The sequence below is a fragment of the Perca fluviatilis genome, chromosome 6, assembly GCF_010015445.1.
Source record: "Perca fluviatilis chromosome 6, GENO_Pfluv_1.0, whole genome shotgun sequence".
Lineage (NCBI taxonomy): Eukaryota > Metazoa > Chordata > Actinopteri > Perciformes > Percidae > Perca > Perca fluviatilis.
The window spans coordinates 16,741,297-16,746,526 of record NC_053117.1 but is presented as its reverse complement, the minus strand read 5'-3'; the positions used below and the strand labels follow the sequence as shown (position 1 = coordinate 16,746,526).

The following is a 5,230-nucleotide window of genomic DNA, read 5'->3' as shown; positions in this document are numbered from 1 at the left end:
CTACGCACATTAAAGACCAATGTTACAGGCAGTAAAGGGTGATATGAAAGGCACAGATGGGCTTTAGAGAATGTGTGGGCGACTGGGCATTTGTTAGTATGCAGACAGTTGTGTTAGAGTATCATGGGACAGAAAGCTGTGGTCCTCAGCCCCTATCATCAGACAACCCACCCTGATGGAGAGGCTGGGATAATGATACGTCTGTGAGTCTGTCTGTCGGTCTGTCGTTCTGTCATGCCTCTGGATTTGCTTGCTCCGCTCTCGTGAGTGAGGAACAGCAGGGAACATGTGGGGGTGGTAAAGTGTGAGTGTGTGTGTGTGTGTGTGTGTGTGTGTGTGTGTGTGTGTGTGTGTGACAGGGGTCCCCACAGATTATAGATGTTGATGAGCATCTCCGCTCAGCTTGGAAACCCTGTAATTGTCACCTTGCTCAAGTAGGGGAGAGGGGAGAGATACGCCTTGGACAACCACACTGAAAACCAGCAATCAAAGAAAAGGGAAAGGTAGAGAGACTTGCAACAAGATACAGAACAAGAAGGATAAAAAACATTGGACCTGACCAAAAGAGAAATTATGTGGTGGACATCTTAGTGACCAAATGAAACAAATGTTCTTCTGGTGCGATTTACCGTACGTGCGCTGCAGTACATACAGTATGTGTGAGCTCATGTGGAGTGTGCATTCAACCAAGTCAGTGTGTAAATGCCTGCTTGTGTGTGTGTGTGTGTGTGTGTGTGTGTGTGTGTGTGTGTGTGTGTGTGTGTGTGTGTGTGTGTGTGTGTGTGTGTGTGTGTGTGTGTGTGTGTGTGTAGGTTGTGATAGAAACAACTAGAGTGACGGACAATCGCAGCTTGTCCAGTGATCACAGCCATTACATTATTAGGGCCTGAGTGACCAATAACACGGACCGTGTTTCCATTTTGTCACTGAAAAAAAACAACTAACATTCAGGGTGAGTTCCTATACACTTCATTAAGCCATGAATGTAACTAAATGCAACACTGGAGCTGTATGTGAATGAATGGGGCTTCCCTGACTGTTAAATCCTGAGGTCTTTGATACTATACTGTAAATGCCTATTGTTATGCAGTATGTAAAGTTTAACTTGTCATGTATTGCTTGGCTTTATCTTGTTTAATACGAAAAAGCCAAGGAGCATAAGCCAAACATAACTTAATTTAAACAATATAATTACATTTCTTTGCTTAAAATTTAGTACACTAATTGCTTATGCACAATTGATCGTAACAAGTATTCCATGACTAATCAATATATTAATAACATCTTTGATTTGTGGATAAAACAAGACATTTGAAGACGTCATCTTGGGCTTTTGAAAATGAGTGATTTGATGTAAACAACTATTTTCACAGTTTTCTGAGATTTTATAGACTAAACAACTAATTAATTAATTAATTATTATCTTGATTAATCAAGAAAATAATTGACAGAATGATCGACAATGAAAATAATTGTTAGTTGCAGCTGTAAATAGCATAAACTGTTAAAGATATGAGTAAATAAATAAAAAGATTTGTGCATCCACTTATTTTGTTCAGGGTACAGGGGGCTGAAGCATATCCCATCATGCATTGGGCGCAAACCAGGGACAGTGGTCATGTCTCCAGTCCGTACTGAAACCTACTGTGTAGACAAGCACATTCACACCTACGGGCAATTTAAAGTTTACATTTCACTATGTGTGCATTTCTTTGGACTGTGGGATAGAACAGGAGCACCCAGAGGTAAGAAAAACCAATAAGGGTCAAACTCTATACAGTACACAGTAGCTACTACATATGCATAGTAAAGTGTAAAGATGTTTGTCCTGTGTGTTAATCATCAGATTAGCATGACAAAAACCTACTTTTATTTTACTTTTATTCGTTTTCTACTTCACATCTCTGGGACCTCGTCCACCTGACTTGTGACTTGAAGAAGGATAACTCCGTCCCAAATGGGTTTCCATTTTTTAATGGAAGTACAATTTACACTTAGAAATATCAGAACATATGTAGCTTTTACTAATAGAAATTGGACTAATTAAGAATATGTAAATACACAGCACCGTGACAATAAGCACTGTGTGTGTGTTGCCATATTGTCTTCCTGTAATGTCTTACCGAAAGGGTAAAGTTAAAGACAAACACTTATTTGTCTGTATTGACTGTACTGTTCGTCTGCCTCTCATTAGCTTCTATTAATCTATTTACCCTTCACAGTGCCCTAACACCACCCCCGGAACCCCAGCCTTTGCCAAAACCGAAGTGACACTGGCTCCGCAGGCGAGTTTGGGAGGCCATGAGGTCATACCAATGATGGCACTAGCTGTCGACCGGTGAGATGTGGGGCCCGTAGGCGGAGGGGTGCTAGGTGCCTGCGAGGGGAGAGTGAAGGGAGTGTGCCGGGGGAAGTGAGACATTCATTAGGAGAGCCAAGCTGACGCTGTCACCCTCACCCTTGTCTGCTTCTAAGGAGCCTGCTCAGACACACGCCAGCCTCAGCTGCTACCAGACCGCGCTGTGCTCTGCACCAACACACACTGTTTGTGTGTGCATATACAGTATATGTGTGTGCAATTGAATGTTTAAATGTTGTTTTATGCTGTGAAACCCTGTCACACAAATGCTATTTCACCCACGGATGCCGATGATAGAGTGAAGAGATAGAGATGCAGATGCAGAGAGGGACACACGGTGAGTCTATTATAAATCGCAAGTTCAAGTTCACGGTTCATCTGCCGAGGCCTTATGCTTTATTTGATGAGAAATGAGACAAGCATGTTCCCCCAGTCATCTTGCACGCCTGTGAAAGCAGAGCCCATTTTATTGGGCCTCTAATGCGATGAGAGAGGCCAGGAGTCAATTACTGTGTACTTATTCTCCCTGTGCCTGAACACGGACTTGTTAACGCTTCCTAATAATGAGCTACAGTGAACAAGAGGGTTACACTTGATCCTTTTGACTCACAAAAAGGAAAACATTTTCCATTCTCTTGGTGCCCCATCACGGATGCCTGATAAAAACTGATTAAAGAGGTGAGGGACATGGAGAATGTTTACTTTAAACTGTAAGGATGTCCTAGGCTTTTGTTGTTAATACAATGGTAGACGTGGCAAAGCTGTGCACATCACTGTGCTTTAATCCCATCATTAATCTTTAATAATAACAAAGCAGTACACTAACATGTTTGAAATTAAAGGGTCAATGCATATTATGCTTACTTTTCTGAAGCAGTCTATCAGTAAGGGTAGTGAGCAGAATATAATACATTTTCTGCATATAATGGTGAGACTGAGCTGTTATTTGAAGGACCTCCCCTGCCCATAATGCATTTCCGGCCCAAAAGACTTGCCTCATACCTGAGCCCTCTCGATTTTGTCAGAGGTGTCAAGTAACTTACTTTACTTAAGTAGAAATGTTGAGTATCTGTACTTTACTGGAGTAATTATTTTACAGCAGACTTTTTACTTCTACTCCTTACATTTTCACACAATTATCTGTACTTTCTACTCCTTACATTTTAAAAATAGCCTCGTTACTCCTATTTCAGTTTGGCTTGTTTTCATTCCGGCTTGTCATCGTTCAAAAAAACACACAAAAAAAAAAAAAAAACCTAAGCAGATAAATTGCGCCATCCGGACAGAGTGAATTTGATTGTGGTTGGATGAGAAATATAAACATATACCATTCCAACACCCTATTGGTTTGTACGCGATCCATCGCACCTGCACAGACCCAGTGCTAATATGGCACTGGTACCTTAACGACCGTTTCTACCGGACCGAATAGCAATGCGGATTTCGGTTCCTTATTTAGGTGCTACTTAAATGCCTGCACTTCTCTCTGATGCTCCGAAAACGGACGTTAGAGAGAATCGAAACATTGCCGCACAGGACGCTAGTTAACAGCAGGTAAGGTTAGCCTACCGTTAGCTAGCAGCTGGAGTAAACACGGTTACAATGCTGACAGCTAAACGGTGTAAAAGTGTGTCTGTATTTCACTGGAGAGGATTGTAACACCAGACTGTAGCTGCCGTTGTCTGAAAAACACAGACTCAGAGATGTGTCACCTTTTGCAGGTATGATTTTAATATAACATTATAGTCATTATGGCCTTTAGAAAAATGTTTTTTGTGGAGGTGGGGTAGTGCACTATTAGGCCCCTGTGGGGCGGGCTAAGCTTTTGTCCTCAATGGCATTTTTCCCCCCTTACATTACTTTTACTTTAATACTTAAAGTAGTTTTGAAACCAGTACTTTTACACTTTTACTTGAGTAAAAAGCTTGAGTTAATACTTCAACTTCTACAGAAGTCTTTTCAAACCCTAGTATCTATACTTCTACTTGAGTATTGAATGTGAATACTTTTTACACCTCTGGATTTTGTTAATAGCCAGATCGGTAACACTAGCTAGCTGATGCTAAAAAGGAGCCCTTACTGTACAAACTCCCTATATGCATCATTATACGCTACTTGTGTAAACTTACAACTCTTTTGCTAAAATTAAAGTAGAGGTTTATCTCATATTAGCACTTGTGGTTTATGTTGGTGACAGCTTGTGACCTTTCTATTGAATTAATTAGTTTTGCTTGCTGAGAGCAGTTGTGGTGTTCAGAGGAGGCATAAACTTGAGGAAGGTACGGTGGCCCTGAAGTGCAAATCACGACAGCAAATAGGAAAACACGACAACAAATCACAAAACACAACGGCAAATAGGAAAACAAAACGGCAAATATGAAAACACTTCAACAAATCATAAAGCACAACGGCAAATGTGAAAACACTTCAACAAATCATAAAGCACAACGGCAAATAGGAAAACAAAACGGCAAATATGAAAACACTTCAACAAATCATAAAGCACAACGGCAAATATGAAAACACTTCAACAAATCCCAAAACACAACGGCAAATAGGAAAACAAAACGGCAAATATGAAAACACTTCAACAAATCATAAAGCACAACGGCAAATAGGAAAACACTTTAACAAATCCCAAAACACAATGACATTAACTTCTACCGGAAAAGGTAGGGCCTATCTAGGAGAGGACTGACCCTCCTGATTGGACAGACGGACTGTCTGTCTTTCGCGCTCCCAAATCACCCACAATCCTGTGCGCGCGGCTTTGCCGGCTCGTTAAAAAAACAACAATGGCGGACCTAAGCGGGGCATCCATGGTTGGAGCGGCATCGCTGATGGCACAAGTATCATTTAAATGTGAGTATA

At 41.1% G+C, this 5,230-nt stretch overlaps 1 long non-coding RNA gene across 1 annotated transcript; it reads left to right on the top strand.

Annotated features, from left to right (window-relative positions):
* Nucleotides 1–928: 928 nt before the first annotated feature.
* LOC120560958 lies at nt 929–2,242 on the top strand. Its single transcript, XR_005639541.1, has 3 exons — nt 929–952; nt 1,560–1,745; nt 2,223–2,242. It is a non-coding gene; the product is annotated as an uncharacterized LOC120560958 (long non-coding RNA).
* Nucleotides 2,243–5,230: the final 2,988 nt, after the last annotated feature.